At 38.2% G+C, this 25,403-nt stretch overlaps 1 protein-coding gene and 1 non-coding gene across 10 annotated transcripts in view; both read left to right on the forward strand.

Annotated features, from left to right (window-relative positions):
• The window catches only part of ZMYND11 (zinc finger MYND-type containing 11), a 136,918-nt gene that overhangs the window by 31,722 nt on the left and 79,793 nt on the right, over window positions 1–25,403 (forward strand). The gene's annotated exons all lie outside the window — the stretch shown is intronic.
• On the forward strand, window positions 20,475–20,559 carry TRNAE-UUC. The gene has a single exon. It is a non-coding gene; the product is annotated as a tRNA-Glu (tRNA).

The raw sequence follows: 25,403 nt of genomic DNA on the forward strand, positions 1-25,403 counted from the left end.
TTCATCCTAAATTTCACACCCCAGTTGAAAACACCCCAGTGCAACATGCTGTGTAAGCCAGAAACCTCGACATTCACCTAACCCTTGTTCACAGCCCCAAATCAAGTCCTGGTGATCTTTTCTCCTGTCTGATGCATTATGTACGCTGTAGCCGGGGTTAAACCTAAAAACCCATTATTTCCCAGAGCTCCTGTTGGCCTTCCTTTCCTTTTGCTTTTTTTTCCTTCAACTTTCTCCTACCTCCCCCTCTGCCTCCCCCTTTCCTTCTGTCTTTCCCTTCCTTCCACCCTCTTTCTTACCCACCCCCTTCCTCCTCTTTAACCCTTTTTGAAATCAGATTTGCTTTTCCTGGTTGTATAAGCCAGAGCTCCAGTTCGCATACAGGGTGTTTTCTTTCTGGGCTAATAACAACTGGGGGAATTTTGTAGGTCTTCTCAGTGGTGGTTCGGGCTCTGACCGCAGCAGACGGCAGTGGCGACCATGAGGGCTTGTGACAGAGAGATAGAGCACTGTTTTCGGTTTTGGTTTGAACAAGGCCACTGATCTTCATGCAAAGCCAGGAGTGAGCACAGGGGCATACTGGATGGTTGTGGCTCCTCCACGGAGTCTGCAGATTCCGACACAAGTGGTAGTCCCTGGTTTTCAGTGTGTTTGGCTGAGGACAGACGGCCGGTTGGTTATCACTGTTACCCTGAGGACCGGCGGCCCGTCTTTCCTCATGCTCCTCTCGCATCCAGGTCCAGGTGCCTTCTGTGGCTCCCTTGAGCAGCCCCTCGCGCACAGGCTGTGGTCCCTGAGGGCTTGGCTGGACCCCACAGAGCACACGCCATGGGTGTGCACTGCATGTTTGCGAGGGAGTGGAAGTGCATGTGACGTGATGGCAGTGGTCTGAGAGCCCTGGCGGATGGTGTGCTGTCCACCTACCGGGAGGCTGAGTTAGCGTCCTGCACCCTGGTCTTGGCATGCTGCGTACCTGATGTATTTTTTTTTTTATCAACAAATAGTTTATATGGATTCCATATTAGTTGCCTATCAGGATTTCTCATTACTTTTCACACTCATTTGTGAAGTTGAAGAAAATACGCACATTCAGACTCCATCCCACAGTCTTTGGCAAGACCTGCGCTTTAAAAGGAGTCTTAGATTCTATGCATCTTTATGGCTAAGTATTCTTACTATTTCTCCTAAAAGTGGGCTGTTAAGTCTATAAAATTCCATGATGCATAAAATCAGGAAAAACATTTGACTTTGTGCCTCTTACATGTTTTCTGCAAAGAGTGTATATTCCTTTTTAAATTCATGGGCAGGACACAGGATGGGTGGCCCCTTGTTGGCTGGTGTCGGATGATGCATCTGCTGGAACTTGAATCTTGGTTTTGCTAGTACTGAACACTAATACATATTATAGTACTTTAAAGTTGTAACTTAAAAATTATAGTACTTTAAAATAGGATTTAGGGGTGCCTGGGTGACTCAGTTGGTTAAGTGTCCGACTCTTGGTTTTGGCTCAGCTTGTGATCTCCTGATTCGTGGGATCAAGCCCTTCATTGGGCTCTGTGCTGACAGCATGGAGCCTGCTTGGGATTCTCTCTCTCCCTCCCTCCCTCCCTCCTTCTGTCTCTTTCCCTCCCCCTGCTTGCTCTTTCAAAATAAATAAACCTAAAAAATGTTTTTCAGTAGGATTTAAAAACTCAAATACAATTATCTGAACCTTTTAACTTAATAGGACAAAGTCTACTGGCAGTAAATGATTATTGCAAAGAGTACTACGAAAGGCATTTAAAAACCCAAGAATCAATTAAAGGATTCCGTTTTGACCTTCAAATTTATCATATTGAAGAAATTTGTATCATGCTGAAATACACATAAAATTTACTGCAGTCCGTCCCATACCTATTCATCTTATAACACTGAAACTCTACTACCCATTATCCACTAACTCCCTCCCTCCGCCCCCAGCCCCTGGGGCCCACTGCTCCGCTGTGACTGCTTGGGACCATTCCGAGGACCAGAACTGTGCAGTATTTGTCTTTTGTGACTGGCTGGCTGACTTCACTCAGCATCATGTACTTGGCTTATTCATGTTGTAGCATGTTACAGAAGATCCTTTTTACACTGAATAACATTCCCTTTTATGTAAATGCCATGTTTTGTTATGCATTCACCTGTGGATGGACACTTGAGTTGCTCACATGTTTTAGTTGTTGTGAGTAATGCTGCTGTAAATATGGGGTATACTGATATCTCTTTAAGACCCTGTTTTCAGTTCTGTGGGGTATATACCCAGAAGTGTATGGCTGGATTATATGATAATTCTGTCTATAGTTTTTTGAGGATCCTCAGTACTGATGTCCACAGTGGCTCTGGTATTTTATATTTCTACCAACAGTGCACAGGGTTCTCTTTTCTCTACCTCCTTGCTAATGCTAGTTTTCTGCCTTTTTAAAAATAGTAGCCATCTAATGGTTGTAAGGTAGTATCTTATTGCAGTTTTGATTTGCATTTCTCTAATAAATCCATTACATTTTCAAGTAGTAGTCTTTTTGAGAAGTTTTTAAAAGTCTATTTATTTATTATGAGAGAGGGAGCATGCAGGACGGGCAGAGAGAGAGGGGAAAGGGGATACCAAGCAGGCTTTGCACTGTTAGCCTAGAGCCTGACACAGAGCTTGAACTCAGGAATGGTGAGATCATGACCTGAGCCAAAATCAGGAGTTGGATGCTTAACCAGCTGAGCCACCCAGGGGCTCCTCAAGTGATAGTCTTTTAAGTTAACCGGTCTGTTTACAGATCTGATGGTCCTACGCCAGGAATTAAGTGCAACATACTCCTTTTAAAGGCTTCATGCTCCTTTTAGGCATCGATTCAAGTCTTAGAACATAAAGTAATAAGTGAACCCCGAGTACCTTGGTTTGATGTTTTCCAACTAAACTGTTTAGGGGGCAGATGAGAGTTTCTAGAGGCTCCTGCCATCACCTACCCCCACCTTCTTGGAGCCCACGCCTTCCTTCTTTGTGGTGCATTTTGGTTTTAGTGAGTGAGAAAGGGAAGCACCACATAAATTTAGGACAGACGCATTGTTATGATAATTTAGAAATTTCTTGAAAGTAGAGTTTGCCATTTCCCTTGAAGGAGCATGAAATAGGTGAGGACGAGCAAGGTGATGTGTCTTCATCGTTCTACAGCCGTCCACTGAAGATCTCTGGAGATCACTTTCCCTTCTCTGATTGGCAGGCTGTCCCTGGAATGTGTCTGATTGCATCTGTTCTCTTCAAGAAAGCTCAGCCTGGCTTAGCTTAAAGGTAGTAAGACACACAGACTTAAGCTTTTGCGTATGATTCAGTCTTTTATTTTAACATCTGTGTTACAGATTTCCAGTTGGCAAATAAATATACAATCTAGATGGAAATGGTTTGGTGTTATTAATTTAAAACTTTAAGGCAATTTTCAAGGAATACAGAATTATTAATAGCTCGTGTTTATAAGTCCCAGTTTCTTTCCGCAGTTATGTGAAAAATATGTGTACAACACTATTTGTGATTTACTTCAATAACAAATGATATTTTTCAACGGGTATTGTCTATATTGTATTACTTTTCTGCCTCTTAAATTTGAAGAAAGATATACCCATACAGGGATGGGAATATGGCAACATCAGCATAATGCATGGCTCAGTGAATTATCGCTAAGTAAATATATGCATATAATCACAACGCAGGTGGAGAAACAGACTCTTGACAGCATTGCAGAATGTGGAGGAAGAGTTCTTCCTTCTCTTCACTGCCCTGGTCCTAGAACTTCTGTGATTAGCTGTTTTTGAACTTACTGTATTTGGTTATCATGTATTATTTTGTGAGTGGTTCTCCAGGGAATCATTACATTTAGTTAGTTCATTCAGTTTCACTGTTATGTAGTTGTTGTTATGTTTCATGGTATGACTAAACCACAGTATTTTTATTTAATCGAATGATAGTGGAGGTTGAGTTACTTCCAGTTTAGTGTTTTTACAAATACTGCTGCTTTGGAATTCTTGAGCATACCTTTTGGTGATCATGTGCCTGCATTTCTGTTGAGTATATATACCTAGGGTAGAATGTTCAACTTTAACCTATAATTCCAAACTGTTTTCAAAAGCAGTGTACAACTTTACAATTAGTAGAGTACGCCGGAGTCCCATGGCTCTCATTTTTACTGTCCTAATGATACCTCTTTTTAAATGAATTCTTAATTTTAATGTATCCACATTTAGCAATTTACTGTTTGTAGATATACTGTATAAGAAGTGTTTCCCCATTTCAAGATCACGAAAATAGTATGTTACATTTTCTTTTAGAAGCTTATATGTTTGTATCTGTAATCTGTAGGGTATTAATTTTGGTGTGTGTTGTACTGGTTGTCTGATTTTCTTTTCCTCATATGGGTGTCTAGTTGACCTAGCATTATTTATGGAAAGCATTACCTTAAATCCACTGCTCTGAGTGCTGTCCTTGTCACATAAATCTAGTGTCCTTCCACAGATGCGTGAATCTGTTTCTGGGTTCTTTGTTAGTTTCCATGAATTTATGACTGTTCTGGTCTCTTAATTGCTGTAACTTTACAATAAATTTTGATATATGGTGTCAGATCTTCCAATTATATCTTATTTGTTATGGTCTTGTTACTTATTTGTTGTTTTTATTTTATTACTGGCTGTTCTTGACCATTTAAATTTCTGTATAAATTTCAGAATCCTTTTGTTAATTTATGCACAAAAAAATTCTAGAACACTGATTGGATTTGCACTGAATTTTAAATCCATTTGAGGAAGAATTTTTATAATACTATTCTTTCTAATCTGTGAACATAATTCTTCTATTATTTAAGTCATTTTTACTTTTTCTCAGTAATGTTTCATGGCTTTCTGGATAGAAATCTTGTATATCTTTGGTTACATTTATTCCTAGATGTGACTTTTTGGGTGACATTATACATTTTTAATTTTTTTCATTTATTTATTGTTTGTTACTAGGGTTGATCAATGGAAGGCAAAACTGCAACCTGCAAAATACAATGTGTGGATTTATTTGGGATCTTAAAGATTGCCATCTGGGAGACATGGAGTTGACTAAAGTCAATAGTGTGCTTCAGAGAAATAGAGGTTAGAGTGTTTAAAGAGGAAAGAGGGAATTTACATACTTGTTTTGAACAAAGTGTTACTGGTACTGGTCTGGCTGCAGTTAAACTAATCGATACTTGATTGCTTGCTAGAACAAGGCAGGTGCTAGGCAGGAAGTCCATTTATGTCCTTTCTAACATGCAACAGATGACTTGGCTTTTAGCTGAGTTCAGCGACAATTCTGAGACTTTGAGACCTGAGATGTACTTGAGCCCCACTTCCTCTCTGTTCTCCTGGCTGTTAAATCACTCTCTTAGCAGTGCTTTCTTCATTTTATTCTCTCCGTTCTCTACAGGTAGTTTTCTGTACAGATCTTCTATCCACTAATATTCTCAAAGGCATTTATTAATTTAATTCATATGTAGATTTTTGGGGGGATTTTTCTATAGAGAGAAGTGTGTCATCTCTGAATGACAATTTTAATTATTCTTTTCCATCCATACATAATCTTCTTTTTCTTGCCTAATTGCACTGACTGGATCTTCTGATACAGTGTTGAATAAAAGTGGTGAGTGCGGGTAACTCAACTCATGCTCGTTTGTAGAGCTAAAATTGTCAACATTTCATTGAGTCTGGTTTTTCTGCTGTTGATTTTATGTAGATACCCTTTTTCAGATAGAGGAGTTTCCCCTATATTCTGATTTTGCTTTGAGTGTTATGAATGGTTGAAGCATTCTATCCAACGTTTTTCTGCATTTATTGAGCTGATTTTATGATTATTCTCTTTTATTAAAAGAATTGCTAGGATTCTTAAAAACATGGTCACACTGTATTGTACTCTACAAATGTCTCACTTGATTTGCTAATATTTTGATTAGGATTTTTGTATTCATGAAAATGAATGACCTATAAGGCCTATAATTTTCTCTCAGTGGTGACCCTTTCCAGGTTTTGATATCAAGGTTACATTGTTGTCACATAACAACTTATGGGCATATTTCCTCTTTTTCTATTGTGAGAGTTTCTGTAAGATTAGTGGTTTTTTTTTTTTTTTTCCTCTTTTTGAAATGTTTGATAGACTATAAGGTGAAGCTGTCTGGTTCTGGAGTTTTTCTTTGTGGGAAAATTTTTAATTATCAGTCCAACCTCTTTTAATAGTTAAAAGCTTATTCAGGTTTTCTGTTTTTTTTTTTTTTATAATTTTTTTAACATTTGATTTATTTCTGAGAGAGAGAGAGAGCGAGTGAGCGAGTGAGCAGGGAAGGGTCAGAGAGAGGGAGACACAGAATCTGAAACAGGCTCCTGGCTCTGAGCCATCAGCACAGAGCCTGACATGGGGCTCGAACCCGCGAACCGTGAGCGGAAGTCAGCCGCCCAACCGACTGAGCCACACAAGCGCCCCTGATTTTCTGTTTCTTTGTGTCTGTTTTGGTAGTTTTGTAGCTTAAGCAAGGGCTTATCAGTTTTGTCTTTCTTTTCAAAGAAACAGTTTTTCCTTTTATTGAATCTCTCTTTTTCATGTTTGTTGTATAGTGTATTGATTTCTGTTCTGTGTGTGTGTGTGTGTGTGTGTGTGTAATTTCCACCCTCTATTTTGGTTTATTTTATTTTAGATTTTCTTGAGATGGATGTTTAGATTATTGGTTTTTAGTACCCCTTCCTCTTATGATAAACACGTTTAGGCTATAAATTTCCTTTTAAGTACATCTTAGAACTTTTGATGATTCTATTTCATTCTTTTCATTAAATTTCCTGATTCTTCTGGTGATTTTTTTTTCATCAACCTATAACGTTAGAACATAGCAATTTTGGGGCTATCCTTTGTTACTGATTTCTCCTTCAGTTCTGTTGTGGGCAGAAAGCAAACTATAATTTCAGTCCTTCGAAATTTGTTGAGACTGCTTTACCTGGTGTGCGATCAATTTTGTAAACATTCCATTTGTCTTTGTTTTTTTTTTTAAATTATTTTTAATGTTTTATTTATTTCTGAGAGAGAGAGAGAAGTAGCATGAGCAGGGGAGGGTGAGAGAGAGAGAGGGAGACACAGAATGTGAAGCAGGCTCCAGGTTCTGAGCTGTCAGCACAGAGCCCGACGCGGGGCTCGAACCCACGAACTGTGAGGTCATGACCTGAGCTGAAGTCAGATGTGCTTAACCGACTGAGCCACCCAGGTGCCCCTCCAGGTGTATTTGAAAGGAATGTGTGTTCTGCATTTGTTGACCGCAAAGGTTTATGTAAATGAGGTCAAATTGGTTAAATGTTTTCGTAAATCTTTTCTGTGTTTACTAGTTTTCTCCTTTGTCAGTTATTGAGAGAAGTATGTTAAAATCTGTTATGACTGGATTTGTTTTTATTTGTTTTGTCAGTTGTTTTGCTATATGTGTTTTGACAGTATGTTAAGGACATAAATCTTAAAATGTTTTCTTCTTTTTTTTTTTTTTAATGTTTTATTTATTTCTAGGAGAGAGAGAGAGAGAGACAGTGTGAACAGGGGAGGGTCAGAGAGAGAGGGAGTCACAGACTGAAACAGGCTCCAGGCTCTGAGCTGGCAGTCAGCACANATCCCTTGGATAAATTCCTAGTAGTGCAATTGCTTGGTAGTAGGGCCATTCTATTTTTAATTTTTTGAAGAACCTCCATACTATTTTCCAGAGTAGCTACACCAGTTTACATTCCCATCTTAAAAGAATTTTTTTTTTTAAATATTTTTATTTATTTCTAGGAGAGAGAGAGAGACAGCGTGAGCAGGGGAGGGTCAGAGAGAGAAGGAGACACAGACTCTGAAATAGGCTCCAGGCTCTGAGCTGGCAATCAGCACAGAGCCCGACGCGGGGCTCGAACCCACGAACCGCGAGATCATGACCTAAGCGAAAGTCAGACGCTTAACCGACTAAGCCACCCAGGCGCCCCTTAAAATGTTTTCTAATGGGTTGACTCTTTTTATTATAATGAAATTACCCTGTTTTTCTTTAGTAACACTTTGTTATTACACTCTTCCTAGCTTTCTTTTTGATAATAATTCTGCATGGTATTTTTTTTAACCTTTTCTTTACAAACTTTGTGTCCTTATACTTGAGATCTTTCTTTTGTGAGCAGCATACAGATGAGTTGCTGTTTACATCCAGGCCCGAACCTCTGTCTCTTACTGAAGCCACACTGTTCAGATTTAATGTAGTTACTGATATATTTGGATTTTAATCTGTCATCATAAAATTCTGTATTCATCTTGCTCCTTTTTATTTCTTCTTTGTTGTTTTGGTAGTGGTGTTCTTAAAGCATTTTGTATTCTTTAACCTCCTTCTGATAGCTTACATGTTTTTTTAGAGGCAGTATCTTTTGTCCTTGATATATCAAATCTAACAAAAATTTTTAGTTTTTCCTGATAAGGCAGTGTGTTCTAGACCTAGAAGACATTTTGTTGCTGTTTTGTACAATCAGTATTTATTTACATTTACCTACATCTGTCTCCTTCTCATCGCTCTTAGTCCCTTTCTGCAGTTTCTGAGTTTTCCTCTGGGATTCTTGTTCTTTCCGAGGAATGTCTACATTGTCGGTCTGCCGTGGTGAAGTCTTGGCTCATATACACGGTACCTTATTCAGCTTTCAGTTTTGTAGACAGCAGTTTTGATTGGCAGGTATTTTCTTGGAGATCTCTGAAGACAGGATTTCTTTATCTTCTGACTTCATTGGTTTTGAGAAGTCTGCTTTTGAGGGTAATCATGTCTTTTCCTTTGGGGTCTTAAACCCTTCCCTTTTATCATTGGTTTCCAGCAGTTTTGCTGTGAAATGCCTAGGTGCAGTTTTCTGTGTTCACTTGCTTTTACTTTCTGGGAAGGATTCTTGATTCTGAGGCTGAATGTCCTTCGCAGTTATGAAAGATTATCAACCAGTTTCCATTCTGCTTCATTCTTCCTTTTCTCTGGTTCTTAGGGTCACAATGAAATACAAGTCAGACCTTATCTCCATGTATGCCTCGTGCTCTTGTTGATCCATGCTTTCGTCTGGATGCTTTCTTTTGAAAATAGTCCTCAGGTTCACGAACTCTCTTTTCATCTGTATCTGGTACTGAGCCCTTCACTGCGTGCTTTAGTATCGTACTTTTTCAGTTCTGCCCTTTCCATTTAGCTTTTTGTATTTCGTGTTCTCTGTTGAAGTTTTCAGTCTTGTAATTTCTTGGCCATCTCAAGCATTGTTATTTTTTAAAATGTTTTTTTAATGTTTATTTACTTATTTTTGAGGGAGAGAGCGCAAGCGAGCAGGGGAAGGGCAGAGGGAGAGAGAGAGTCAGAGGATCCAAAGCAGGTTCCAGGCTCTGAGCTGTCAGCAGAGAGCTGGACACAAGGTGAACCGTGAGGTCATGACCGGAGCTGAAGTCGGGTGCTTAACGACTGCATCACCCAGGTTCCCCAACAAGCATGGTTGTTCTAAAGACCACGTCTGATCCTGTACCACCTAGCACTCTTCCTGCAGTTTGTGTTATTTTTGTTTTGCTTTTCTTGTCCTTTGGTGATACCATCTTACTCTTTGTGGATTTGGTTATTTTTATGTGTGTTCTAGATCCTGTAATGAAAAATTATAGGAATGAATTGAAATTCAGGAGGATGTTCTGCAGAGAGGATTTAGGTTTACTTCTGACTGACAGCCAGCCAGGGGCTCCAGAAGTCCTGGATTACATTAATCTCATCAGCAGTTGAGATGATTTGAAGTTTAAGAAAAATGGTAATTTTGTAGTTAATTAGTTACTTTCAGTTTTTGCTAGGTAATTATTTTATACTTGAAGACTGAATTCTTTATAAGTTTTCTCACTCATTGGATGCAGCTCTTTGATGTCTGAATTTCAAATTGGGGAGGATTACAATATCCCCTCCTCCCAATGGTAGGCACTCAATGCTGATTTTAATCGTCTTAGCCTTGTGTCTGCTGAAAGCTTTGCTTCTTTCAAAACCGCCAGGTGCTTATATAAGAGAAATGTGATTCTCTACACACAGGGTTTACCTCTTTGTTTCTGTTTTCCTCAATTTTAATTCTGTAAGTTTTCAGTACTTTTTTGTTAGTTGTTTGATGCCTTCAAACATGTTTTTTCTTTTCAGTTCATCTTTTCAGGTTTTCATGGGCAGGTACTTTGCTATTACCAGAATGTAATATTTTGTGTAGTAAATTTTATTACAGATTTCCAACAATTAATGAACATGTACGCCTAACTAGTCAGACACAACTCTGTTTTCTTCAAAGTGCAGTAATTACATGTATGGTTTTTTAAAGAACAGGTATAATTAATAACTTTATCTCAATTTTCATAGATTTCCTAACTTTCAAATATTATTAACCAAAATATGGCTGTAGCTAATAGTTTTGCTGTTTTGTTTTTAAATTTCTTTTAATGTTTATTATTTTTGAGGAAGAGATAGAGAGCTAACAGGGGAAGAAGGGTAGAGGGAGGGAGACACAGAATCCGAAGCAGGCTCTACAGGCTCTAAGCTGTTAGCACACAGCCCCATGTGGGGCTCCAACTCACAAACTGTGAGGTCATGACCTGAGCTGAAGTCGGATGCTTAACCAGCTGAGCCACCCAGGTGCCCCTATAGCTCATAGTTTTTAAAATGCTAGGGTAGATACTATTTGTTTGATGTTTCATGGCAAACACTCATTCAGAGACTGATAAAGATAAGTCCTTTAAAGGGAATAAATTCAGATACATAAAAAATATTCATTGTATTGTTTCTTCTTTTTCCTACCATAACAGCTTATTTCTGATACTGTGTCCATTTTATTGTGATTAAAATATTTTTTATTTTATGAAATGGCAAAACCAGTGTCTTAGTCTGTTTGGTTTGCTGTATGTAACAAAGTGTCACAGACTGGGTGGCTTATAAACAACAGACATTTACTTCTCACAGTTCTGGAGGCTGGGCATCCATTCAGGGCGCCGGCAGGGTTGAGTGAGGAGGGCCTTCTAACCCAGTGAACTATTGAATTCTCCTTCTGTCTTACATGGTGGAAGGGCGAAGGGACATTTTTGGGGCTATTTTTATGAGACATTAATCCCATTCATAAAGTCTCCACCCTCATCTTCTTCTAAAGGACACACCTCCCAATACTATCACTTTGGGCATTAGGTTTTTAGCACATGAATTTTGGGTAGCACATAAATGGATGCCATGACCAGGTGAAACTTATAGTAGAAATGTAAGGATGAACTAAAAAAATCCATCAATGTAATATATCACATTAGTAGAATGAAGGAAAACCTATTATATCAATTGATGCAGAAAGGTGTTTGACAAAATCCAAAATCCTTTCAAGTTAAAAACTGTCAGAAAACTAGGACTTATAAGACCTTCCTCAACATGATAAAGTGCATTGATGAAAACCCAAACTACTACTGTACTCAGTGATGAAAGACTAACAGCTTTCTCCTTAAGGTCAGGAGCAAGACAAAGATGCCCACTTTCATTACTGCTATTTAACATAGTACTGGAAATCCTAGCGAGAGGAATTAGACAGGTAAAAGAAATAAAATGCATGCAAAGCATGTACAGAGCAGTACCCAAAGCAGTACAGAGTTCAGCATAATCCAAGTGGAAATTCCAGTGGCCTTTTTTTTTTCCCCTTCCAGAAACGAAAAAGCCAGTCTTGAAATTCATGTGGAATTTGAAAGGGCCCTGGATAGCAAAAATAGTCTTGAAAAAGAAGAAAATTGGAAGACAGACACTTCACTATCTCAAAACTTGCTTCAAAGCTACAGTAATCAAAACAATGCGGTACTGACATGAGGATAGACATAATGGAATTTAGAAATATGAAATAAATTCATACATCTTTGGCCAGTTGGTTTTTTTTTTTTTTTTCCATTTTAATCTCGGCATAGTAAACCTATGGTGTTATCTCAGTTTCAGGTGTACAATGTAGTGATTCAGCACTTCATACATCACCTGGTGCTCAAAAGTATACTTCTTAATCCCCTTCGCATATTTCACCCATCTCTCCCACTCCCTCCCTTCTGGAAACCATCAGTGTCCTCTGTAGTTAAGATTCTGTTTCTTGATTTGTCTCTTTTTATTCCCCTTTTCTTATTTGTTTCTTCAATTCCACATATGAGTGAAATCATATGGTATTTGTCATTCTCATAGGGACTTATTTTGCTTAGCATTATACTCTAACTCCTTTATTGTGGCTGAGTAATATTCCATTGTTTATATATACACCACATCTTCTTTATCCATTCATTTATTGGTGGACACTTGAGCTGCTTCCATCATTTGACTCTTGTGGATATTGCTGATATAAACATCAGGGTGTATGTATCTCTTTTAGTTAGTATTTTTGTATTCTTTGGATAATAAATAGGAGTGTGATTACTTGATGATAGGGTAGTTTTTTAGAGAGAGCACAAGTGTGGGAGGGGCTGAGGAGAGAGAGACGTTCTTAAGCAGGCTCCACGCTCAAATTGGAGCCCAAAACAGGGCTTGATCCCACAACCCTAGGATCATGACCCGAGCTGAAATCAAGAGTCAGACACTCAACGAACTCAGCCTCCTGGGTGCCCCTCACAGAGTAATTCTATTTTTAACTTTTTGAGGAACCTCTATACTGTCTTCCAAATTTGGCCAATTGATATTTGACAAGGGAGTCAATTCCATTCCATTAGGAAAGCATAGTCTCTTCACAAGATGGTGCTGGAATAACTGGATTTCCATGTGTAAAAGAATGAGTTTGGATTCCTTCCTTATGCCATAGACAAAAATTCAAAATGAAACAATGACCTAAACAGAAGAACTAAAACCGTTAAGACTTCTTAGAAAAACACATAGTGGTTAATCTTTATGACCATAGATACTGCTTTGGAATTGACATGAAAAGCAGGAGCAAAGAAAGAAAAGATATGTCTATTATATTTTATCCAAACTAAAAACTTTTGTGCATCACAGTCACAAGACACTATCAAAGTGAAAACATAACAGAATGGGAGAAAAGATTTGCAAAATACATGAATAAGGGGTTAATATTTAGACTATGTAAAGAACCCCCTCAACTTAACAAAAAGATGACACAGTGAAAAATGAGCAAAGGACCCCTATAGACATTTTCCCAAAGAAGATAGATAACCAGTAAACATGAAAAGATGCTCAACATCCTTAGTCATTAGGGAAATGCAAATCAAAACTACAATGAAATACTGCATCACAACTACTAAGATGTCTATTAAAACTGCATTGAGATACCACCTGACACTGGTCAGTGGCTAAAGTCAGTAACTCAGGAAACAATAGATGTTGGCAAGGATGTGGAGAAATGGGAACCCTCTCCCACTGTTGGTGGGAATGCAAACGTAAATAGTGTGGAGGCTCCTTGAAAAATTAAAAATAGAGTTACCCTACAACCCAGCAATAGCACTACTGGGAATTTATCCAAAGGATACAGGAGTGCTGATTCATAGTGCCCCATTGTTTATAGCAGCACCATCAACAATAGCCAAATTATGGAAAGAGCCCAAATGTCCATCAACCGATGAAAGGATAAAGAAGATGTGGTTTATATATACAATGGAATACTATTTGGCAATGAGAAAGAATGAAATCTTGCCATTTGCAACAACATGGATGGAACTGGAGGGTATTATGCTAAGTGAAATAAGTTAGGTAGAGAAAGACCGATATCATATGTTTTCACTCATATGTGGAATTTGAGAACCTTAACAGAAGACCATGAAGGAGGGGGAGGGTGGGGAGAAAACAGTTACAAACAGAGAGGAAGGCACACCATAAGAGACTTAAGTACAGAGAACAAAACTGAGGGTTGAAATGGGAGTTGGGAGGAGGGGAAAAATGGGTGATGGGCATTGAGGAGGGCACTTTTCAGGATGAGCACTGGGTGTTGTATTTTAGTAATGAGTCATGGGCATCTACTCCGGAAGCCAAAAGTACACTTGTATACACTATATGTTAGCCAACTTGACAATAAATTATATTAAAAAACAACCAAAATAGCAAGTGTCAGTTGGGAAGTGGAGAAATTGGAACATTTGCATGTTTCTGGTGTAATGTAAAATGGTGTAGCCACTGTAGAATACAGTTTCTTAAACGATTGGATATAGAATTAATGTATGATCCACCAATCCCATTTCTGAGGCGATACCCAAAGGAATTGAAAGCAGGATTTGGACACACACTTGTACACCAGTGTTGATTGCAGTTTTTTCACAATATTCAAACAATAGAAACCACCCAAGTTTACATCAGTACATGAATAATGCCACTGAACTGTACACTTAAAAATGGTTAGAATGGCAAGTTTTATATACGGCACCATACTTAAAAAAATTTATACTATATACCAAAAATCTCGTAATTGTACATTTTTGGTGGGTGAAACAGTATGTGAATTGTATCTCAATATAAAGGTATTATAAACAAAGGGTTAATCTTTATTTTCCCACATTTTGTTTTTTAAAGTAGTATTCTGTCAAATCCAGGAGTCTGGAAAGATTTTTTTTTGCCTATATTTCATTATAGCTAATGAAATAATTGAAATATGATTTTGCTATCAGGAATCTTGATCAATATTTTAAATGGTGTTTTCTGTTATTAAACTAGTCTAATTTGCTTTAAATAAATCTGTTAGGAAGCCTACTTCAAGTACTCTGTTTTGCCAGTTCTCCACATTCTGTACTTGCTATGTATGGAAATTGGACAGCAGCTGATTGTTTGGGAGGTATTTGAGGGAATATAGTTTTTCTTTAGTCTTGAGGCTTGGTAGCCATTATCATAGACTAGGCTAGCTTTATTCTTCCTCCTTTTACTTTTATTTATTTTTTAAATTTCAGGGCTTCTTGGAGAATGTGTTCAATCAGTAAGTGCTTATATTGTATGCTTTGTAGTAAAAACTTGTTAAGGGCATAAAGGTTGAAATACATGGCCTGCTTTTAGAAAACATGTTGGGTAATGCCTGTAAAATAAATATAGAGCAATCAGTAGCAACATGGAATTAATTGTAATTGTAGATTTTATATATGTAACTTGCTATAATAAGTAACTAGATACAACTTAATTGTAACTTTAACTTAATTATAACTAATAATAAAGCAAGTTATAATAAATAAAATTGTGATATACTAACAAAAGACCAAACACATCAAAGAAACTAATGCTAGTATAGATTAGAATTTAATGTATGATTCAAAATGTATCACAGTTCATTAGAGAAGAAAGAAATCTTTCAGTAAATAATGCCAGTACAATTGATTACCTCTCTGGGATAAACTTCTATATTTTACCTCACAGTTTCCTTTTGGGCATGTAAGATACTTGGAATTTGCCACTCCATCTTAATAACAAGTAAACACTGAAGTGAAAAACCAGCACATCTGAGATTTATGACAGCAGTAAGGCCACAGGGCAAATTGCTGCCACAGAAGTTGGAGAGGCAGAAAGGCAAATAGAATCAAAACTTAACTGAAGCAGAAACCCACTAGCAGAAACATCTGCAGGAACCATTGCTGGGTAAGAAAACCAGAATGTGATTGATGAGTTGCTGGAAGCTCAGGTTGGATCAGTCTGAGTTAAAATCCAGGGGGACTGAATCCTATGGGTCCTCCACACTTTTGTAAGGTTGACCTCCAGCAGCTCTGTCAGGTCCTCCCAGTGAATACTGGAGAAGACTCCTCTTGTGATTCCATTGGGGCTGGGTGGGGGGGGGGTCCGGGGAGGGAAGGAACCATTTTAAAATATGCCAGAGGCCTGCCTGCTAGAGAGTTTCACCAGAGCCTAACTGACCTAGGGAACCAAGTCCAACTCACTCTAGCAATCCTGTCCCACCTAATGGGGTAAATAAAAAAGTGAGAAGTTCTTGTGAAGTTCACAGTGTATGAGCGTAGGCTCACCAAAACACTGAGATTAATCCTGGGACTATTGAAAACATTCCCTTCCCACACTTTACACTGCATTACTAAATACCTGCTTATGCAGTCCCTTCTACTTAGTACCTGTCCACCTCTCTCTTTCTCTCTCTTTTTTTTTTTTTTTTAGTCTTTATTATTGGGGGGGAGGGGCAGAGACAGAGGTAGACACAGAATATGAAGCAGGCTCCAGGCTCTGAACTGTCAGCACAGAGCCTGACATGGGATTTGAACTCACGAACCATGAGATCATGACCTGAGCCAAAATCGGATGCCAGCCAACTGAGCCACCCAGGCACCCCAGTGTCTACCTTTCAAAGGAAAATACAAGGCATACTCCAAGGCGTAATAAACACAGGACTTGAACAAGCATCTGAACCTGGCGTAATATGGCAGGGATATTGGATTTATCAGAACAGGAATTTTAAAAATTGATTTAATAGGTTAAGAACTTTAGTGGAGAAAGTAGAAAATATGCAAGATTAGATGAATACTGTAAACATGAAAATTCTAAAAACATCAGCAAGAAATGCTAGAGTGCAAACACATTGTGGCGGAAATGAAGACTATACTGTTAGTGGAATCATTAGTAGACTGGACATGGTTGAGGAAAGAATCTGAGTTTGAGGGTATGACGATAGAAACTTCCAAAACTGAAAAGCAAAGAGAAGAAAGACTGAAGAAAAACCAGTATCTAAGGGCAGTGGGGCAACTACAAAAGGTGTAACATACACATAACGGGGATACTCACAGGAGAAGAAAGAAAAGAACAAAAGCAATATTTGAAGCAATAATGATGACATATTTCCCCAAATTAATGTCTAACACCAAACCAGATCAAGAAGCTCAGAATACCTAGTAGGATCGATGCCCTCAAAACCGCACCTGGGTGTATCATTTTCAAACCTCAGAAAATCAAAGATTAATCCTAAAGAAGCCAGAGGGGGGAAAACACCTTATAAAGGAGCAGAAATAAGACATACATCAGATTTCTTCTCAGAAGCCATGCAAGCAAGAGGAGAGTGGAGTAAGATATTTAAAGTGTTGAGGGGAACCTTCCCCTGCCCCCCACCCCAGCCCCCCACCAAATTAGGATCGTATATCCTAGAAAACTGTCCTTCCAGAATTGAAGAAATACTTCTGAGACAAACATTGACAGAATTTGTTGCCAGTAGACCTGCCTTGGAAGAAATGTTAAATATAGTTCTTGAGAAGGAAAATGATACACGTCAGAAACTCAGACATACATAAAAGAAGATCATTGGAAATTGAGTAAGGGTAAAACAAACTTTTCTTAATCTCAAAGATTGTTCACAATAGCAACGATGCACTTGCTTATGTGCTTGTGTGCACCTGGGTACTTACGTCTGCTCATGCATAAGTGAAAGGAATGACAATGATAAAAGGTACAGAAAAGAGGTATTAGGAATATTTTGTTAATAGATACTTCTACCTGTAAACCTATATAGCGTTATTTAACAATAGACATGGGTTAGTTGTAAATGTATATTGCGATCTTTAGGGCAGCCACTAAAAAAAAGTAACAAAAAAAAAGTAAAACTAATATACTACTATAGAAAAACGGGTGCATATATTCAGTAAAAATGACAAAAGAGAATGTGGGTAGAAATCAAAAGCAGGCACAAGGAACAAAGGAATAGAAAACAGCAACAAATATGATAGACATTAATTCAACTGTCGCAAATAATCACCTTAGACAACATGGTTTAAATGCAACAATTAAAAGATGAGATTGTCAGAGGTAAAAAAAAAAAAAAAAGACCCAACTATATGTTTTCTACAAGAAACCCATTTTATTTTATTATTTTTTTTAATGTTTTATTTATTTTTGAGAGAGAGACAGTGTGAGCAGGGGAGGGTCATAGGGAGAGGGAGACACAGAATGTGAACCAGGCTTCGGGCTCTGAGCAGTCAACACAGAGCCCGATGCGGGACTCGAACCCACGAATCGTGAGATCATGACCTGAGCCGAAATCAGATGCTTTAACCGACTGAGCCACCCAGGCACCCCAAGAAACCCACTTTAAATATACATAAATAGAATAAAATAAACGGGATAGAAAATATAATACCATGTTGACACCAATCAAAACAAAGTTGGAGTAGCTATACTAATTTCAGATGGAGCAGACATCAAAGCAAGGAATATTAATATGTAATATTAATGTTAATATGTATTAATATGTAAAGCCCATTATGTAAAGGGCTCCATACTCAAAGATGATATAACAGTTCTTAACTGTGTTTGTGCCTAACAACAGAGTGTCAAAGTATTTCAGGCAAAAACTATTAGAACTGCAAGAAGGGATGGATGAACACACTAGTATATTGGAGATTTCAACACCTCTCTCAGAAATGGACTGTTAGGTGCATTAGGCAGAAGAGAAGCACACAGTTGAACCCAACAATATTAACCGGATATCATTAACCTCTATCGATTGTCTCATCCTACAACAACAGAATAAACATTCTTCTTAAACTCTTAAACTCACATGGGACATTCACATTCTCAGCCATAAAATGCAACTTAATAAATTATAAAAAGTTAGAAATCATATGGTATCTGTTGTTAGACCACAGTGGAATTAAAATAAAAATCAGTAAGAGGTGTGTCTGAGTAGCTCAGTTGGTTGAGCATCTGATTCTTGATTTTGGCTCAGGTCATGATCCCAGGGTAGTGGGATCAAGCTCCCATTGGGTTCAGGCTGAGTGTGGAGCCTGTCTGGAATTTTCTCTCTCGCTCTTCCTCTATCCCTCTCTCCTGCTTGTGTGCACACTCTCTTAAACAAACAAAAAATGGAAAGAAAAAAAAAAACCCAGAAAGATAGCTTGAAATCTCAAAATACTTGGGACATTAAACAATATACAGGCTGCAAAAGAAATCTTAGATTTGAATTAAATGTAAATGAAAATATATCATCAAAATTTGTAGAATACAACAAAAGCAGTGCTTACGGGGAAATGTATAGCACTGAATGTATATATTAGGAAAGAAGAAAGATCTAAAACCAGGATTCTAAGCTTCCACCTTAGGACACAGGAAAAAGAAAATTAAATCCAAAGTAAGCAGAAGAAAAGAAATAGCACAGAAAAAGGAAATTGTAAGTAGGAAATCAGTGGAAAAATCAGTGAAGTCAAAAGCTAGTGGTTTGAAAAGATCAATAGAATCAGTAAGTCTATAGACAAGCTAACTTAGAACAAGGACACAAATTAATGTAAGAAGTAAAAGAGGAGCTATCACTCCTGATCTACTGATCCTCTAGACCATAAACTATAATAAAGGAATACTGTGTACTGCCCACACACTTGATGACTGAGATGAAATGGATCAATTTCTTGAAAGGCATGATCTGGCAAGATCCCTGCAAGAAGAAATAGATAATCTGTTTAGGCCTTTATAAAAGAAATTGAATCAGTAGCTAATAACCTTCAAAAACAGAAAGCACCCGACCCAGATGGGTTCACTGGTGAATTCTAAACACTTGTCGAATTTTCTTCACAATCTTTTCAAGAAGGTAGAAGCAGAAGGAATACTTCCTAATACATTCTCTGAGGCTAGCATAACCCTAATTCCCAAACCAGACAAAGACATTACAAGAAGAGACTACAGGCTTATATCTCTCATGAACGTAAATGTAAAAGTCTTCAGCAAAATACTAGCAAATTGAATCCAACATTGTATAAAAAGTATTATGCACCCTGACTAAATGAGATTTAACTCAGATATTCAAGGTTGCTTTGTATCTGGAAAACTGTTAATATAATCCATCACATCAACAGGCTAAAGAAAAATCACATGATTATTTTAATAGATGCAGAAAAATCATTTGATAAAACCCAACACTCATTCATAATAAAAACTTCAAGCAAACTAGGAATAGAGAGAAGTTTCCTCTACTTACAAAAAGCCTACACTAACATCATGATACTTAATGATGAGAAACTCACAGGTTTCTTGTTAAGAACAAAGCAAGAAGGTTTCTTACCATGTCCTTTTCAACATGGTATTGGAAGTCTGAGCTAAAGCAATAAGACAAGAAAAGGAAATAGAAGTATAGAAATTTGGAAGAGAGAAAACTATTTTTATTTACAGATGACATGATTGTCTAACAGGAAATCTGAATCGACAGGTTCCTGGAACTAATAATTATAGCAAAGTTAATGTATAACTAAATATGTAAAAGCCTATTACTTTCTCATACATCAGCAGTGAACAAGTTGAATGTGCCATTAAAAACATTACCATTTATATTATCACCCCAAAACTGGAATACTAGGTATAAATCCAACAAAATATGTATAAGATCTATATAAAACAAAATTCTGATGGAAAAAATAAATGGAGAGAGACCCCTTGTTTGTGGATAGGAAGACTTTAATATTGTCAACATGTCAGTTCTTCCCAGCTTGATCTATAGTATAGATTCAGTGCAGCCCCAGTAAAAATCCCAGGATGTCCTGGGGCGCCTGGGTGGCTTAGTCGGTTAAGCGTCCGACTTTCGCTCGGGTCGTGATCTCGCGGTTCGTGGGTTCGAGCCCCGCGTCGGGCTCTGTGCTGACTGCCAGCTCAGAGCCTGGAGCCTGTTTCAAAGCCTGTGTCTCCCTCTCTCTCTGACCCTCCCCTGCTCACGCTGTCTCTCTCTCCTAGAAATAAATAAAAATATTTAAAAAAAAAAAAAAAAATCCCAGGATGTCCTACTTTGGATATCAACTTAGTGATTCTAAAATTCGTATGGAACAGCAAGAGATCCAGAATAGCCTACACAATTAAGACAGGGTGGTATTGGCAAAGCAACAAATATATCAACGGGACAGAAGTAGACCTCCATAAATACAGCCAGCTGATCTTTGATAAGGAACAAAGGTAGTATGATGGAGCAAATATAATCTCTTCATCAACGCTGGGACAACTGGAACCACATGCAAAAAAAAAAAAAAAAAAAGAATTTAGATACAGACCTTGTACCCTTCATCAAATTTAACTCAAAATGAATGGATCCTAGACCTACAATGTAAAATTTCTAGGAGATAACATAGGAGACAACGTCAGTGTTCTGGAGTACGGCAGTGACATTTTAGATACAACACCAAGAGATGACCCTTGAAAATAATAACTGATAAGTTGGACTTGATGAAAATTAAAACTTTCAAGAGAATGAGAGGACAAAAGCCACAGACTGGGGGAGTATTGGTGAAAGACACCTGATAAAGGGCCACTACCATAATGTAAAAGAACTCCTTTTTTTTTTTTTTTTTTTTGAATGTTTGTTTATTCTGAGAGAGCAAGCACGTGCACGGGTGTGGGGCAAAGAGAGAAGGAAAGAGAGAACCCCAAACAGGATCCATGCTGTCAGTGCAGAGCCTGACTCGGGCTTGAACTCACAAACCACTAGATCATGACCTGAGCTGAAATCAAGAGTTGGACGCTCAACTGACTGAGCCATCTAGGTGGTGACAAAAAAACTCTTAAACAGTAGGAAATGGACGTGATTAAAAAATGAACAAAAAATATGAACTTACACCTCACCAAAGACTAGATAGAGGTAAAAAGTAAGCGTATGAAAAGAGGTTCGACATCTTATGTCAGTAGAGAATTGCACATTAAGACAACATTGATTTATCACTACACGTCTGTTAAAGTGGTTAAAATCCAAAAAACACTGATTGCTGATGAGGATGTGGAGTCATAAGAGTTCCATCATTGCTGGTGGGTATGCTAAATGGTGCAGCCACTTTGGAAGACCATTTCTTACAAAATTAAACATACTCTTACCATCCAGCAGTTGCACTCCTTGTTACTTATCAAAAGAGCTGAAAACTTAGACATAGAAATCTTTACAGGGTGGTTTATAGCAGCTTTATTGGTAACTGCCAAAATGTGGAAGCAACCAAGATGTCCTCTAGTCAGCGAATGGATAAATAAACTGTTAACGTCCATCCAATGGAACATTATTCAGCACTAAAAAGAAATGAACTGCCAAGCAATGAACAGATACGGAGGCATCTTAAATGCATGGTACCAGGTGAAAGAAGTCCACCCAAAAGAGCTGCATACTGTATGACTCCATTTATAGGACATTCTGGAAAAGGCCAAATGATGGAGACAGTTAAAAACAAAATCAGTGGATGCCATGAACTGGGGACATGGAAGGATGAGTAGGCGGCACAGAGGCTTCTTAGGCAGGGACACTATTCTGTGTGATACTTTGATGGCATATACTTGTCTTTATGTGTATGTGAAAACCCATAGGGTGTGTAGCATCAAGAGTAAACCAACCGCAAGCTAAATCATGGGCTTTGGGGAAGATACTGGTAAGTCAGTGCAGGTTTGTTGATTGTAACAAATGTCATTTCTGGTTTGGGGTTTTGATAATGGGCGAGGTGGCAGGTGTGTGGGGACATGGGACTCCTTGTATTTCCTGCTGAGTTTTGCTGTGAACCTAAAACTGATCTACAAAACAATGTTTATTAAGTGTTACTACATTATAAAAAATTATTCTCAGATGGATTAAGAAGTCATTGTTAAAAAAAATTAAAAAAACACCCAGGTGGCTCAGTCAGTTAAGGGTCCAACTGGATTTCAGCTTAGGTCATGGTCTGAGGGTTATGAGATTGAGCTCCATGGGCTCCATGCTGGGTGTGGAGCCTGCTGAAGATTCTCTTGCTCCTTCTACCACTCACTCTCTCTAAAAACAAAACAAAACAAAACAAAAAACCAGGTAAATACATTTGAATATTTTTTCTGAGTTGAATGTGGAAGGACTTCTAATCAGAAAAGTTAACATAATACATGGTTAGCTAGATTTCCATATAATTTCTTTTAAGAGACAAAAGTATTTTAGAAATAATCTTAATACATAAAGGCATTAAGACCTAAATAGGAAAATGCTATGTATAGGCTATCAATGAAAAGTAACTTAAGATTACTAGTAGACTTTGGGAAAGTTTCAGCCTACCCTAAGTAATCAGTGCACATTATACAATTGGTTTGTTTTAAATTTCACGTAGTATTTGATGTAAATATTTCAAAATATTTACAAAACATATTTGTTAGACAACATAGTAAGAAAACATAGTAAGAAGACAAAAACTCGGACCCGCTTACCACCGGAAGCAAACCTCAGAACACGCTTGATGCTGTTGCTCTCCCAGTGTGGTCCTCATGGGTGCACTGCTTTCTCAGCCTACTCTTTCCGTCTCCTCCCTGTCATGCTTATCAATTCTACAATAAGAAGTTTTCCCATATATGTATTTATCTCCAAGCATTGTGTTATTTAATTTTGCTTATTTTTAATTTCCTGACTGATTTCTCTTATTTTTTTTTTTTTCCTGTTTGTAGCATTTGCGTGATGTTAAGGAAGATACAGGGGCGGTGGCTCAGTTGGTTAAGCATCTGACTCTTGGTTTTGGTGCAGGTCCTGATCTCACAGTTCACGAGAACGAGCTCTGTGTCAGGCTTTGTGCTGACAGCATGTGAGCCTGCTTGAGACTCTCTCTCCCTCTTTTCTGTCCTTCCCTTGTTTGTGTTCTCTCTCATTCTCTTTCAGAAAAAAAAAAAAAAAGATGCACAGAGAGAAAGGATTGCATTAAATCTGAATTTTTAGGGATAGAGAATATCACTATTACCTAGGGGCTTGCCAAAGTTACTTGGACCAACTCACACCCATTAGAATGGCTAGTATCAAAAACCAGAAAATTATAAGTGTTGATAAAAATGTGGAGATATTAGAACCCTGTGCACTACTGGCAGGAAAGTAAAATGGTGCACCTGCTGTGGAAAACAGTATGGTGGATCTTTAAAAAATTAAACACGTAATTGTCAGGTGACATGGCAGTTCTGCTTCTGGGTATATCAAAAGCAGGGTCTCAGAGGCATATTTGTATACACATACATATTCATAGCAACGTTATGTGCTCAACGTGGAAGTAATCCCAAGTGTTCATCCATGGATGAATAGATTAAAAAATGCATTGGAACGTGCAATGGAATAATACTCAGCCTTAAAAAGGAAGAAAATTCTGTAACCTGCTACAACGTGGGCGAATGTTGAGGACATTTTGTTAAGTGAAATATGTCAGATACAGAAGGACAGATACTGTATAATTCCACTTCTGTGAGGTACTTAGATTCGTCACAAAGTCGAAGGAGAACAGTGGGTGCCAGGGCACAAGGAGGAGGGGGCTACTTAGGGACTACTGGGCGCAGAGATTCAGTTTCACAAGATGAAGTGAGTTATGTGGATGAATAGTGATGACTGCGTCAAGACATTGTGGGTGTGCTTAGTGCCAGTGAACTGTACATGTAAAAATGGTGACGCCAGTTTATGTTATGTGTATTTTATCACAGCAAGAGAAATTGGGAAAATTCATGGGAAGTTTTTGGTTAATATTTTTATTTTTTAAACTATAAGCCTCTTGAGAGTCACTTTCTGAAGGAGGTTGTCTTCCTAAGGGTCATCTGCATCTGTCATGTCCCTGTGAGGCCACCTTGAAAGACAGATGAAAGATGAGGCCTGTCCCTTCTTAGTGGAACTGATCGATTCTTCTGAGAAATTTATAATTATTTGTACAAGGCAGTACATCTGTAAGAGACCTTTTAAAAAATTAGAACATGCAAGAGAGTGGAGTTTGCTTTACTTTGATCCTAGAGGAAAGGTCGGTCAGGGACAGTTACACGGACAGTTGCTGAAGACCCAGCAAGGAAAGGGCAGAGCACAAGCTTAAACGAGGGGCCTGAGGTCCAGTGTTTCAGGAAGACTTGGGAATTTTGAGTTGTTCAGTTTAATAGTAATATGCATTCAGAAGAGAGGGCTGCAGACTTGGATTTGGCCACTTCAGTGAAGACCTTAGATGAGAACCTGAGACCATCATTTCCAAAGATTTTATTGATGAGCAAACAAATTGCTATCTGTTTTGACATCTAGCCACATTATTAATCATATTTATTAGGCAACATAAGGACTTTATCTCTCTTACTGCTATACTGCCAGAGCACCAAAGAGTGACCTATAAGAAGCATGTCTGAAGTATGTTACTGAATGAATGACTTTAGATTTCTTAAGAAGGAAAATCTCAGTGGTTGTATTTAAGGAGACTTTGTCCTATTAGGTCAGGTTGGCTTTGGTGCTTTTATGACATGTCTCACATTCCCTTGTGCTCTCCTTTCTTGGGTTTGTGTCCTTCTCAGGGCTCTCCTTGGGGTCCTGAGCATCTTCCTTGTGATGTGTGTACCTCTGTTGACCCTGTTCAGGCAGATCTCAAGCTTCTTTGGTTTTAACCTTGCCTGCTTTCTGCGGTGTGTGCTGCTTAATTCTTGAGTCTTGATTTTAATCGTTTCTAGCAATTAGGTGACATCACTTCTAGAGTTTCTGCTATTGGTGTCCCCACTCTATTC

This window comes from Hyaena hyaena, unplaced genomic scaffold, assembly GCF_003009895.1.
Source record: "Hyaena hyaena isolate Hyena2069 unplaced genomic scaffold, ASM300989v1 scaffold_197, whole genome shotgun sequence".
NCBI lineage: Eukaryota > Metazoa > Chordata > Mammalia > Carnivora > Hyaenidae > Hyaena > Hyaena hyaena.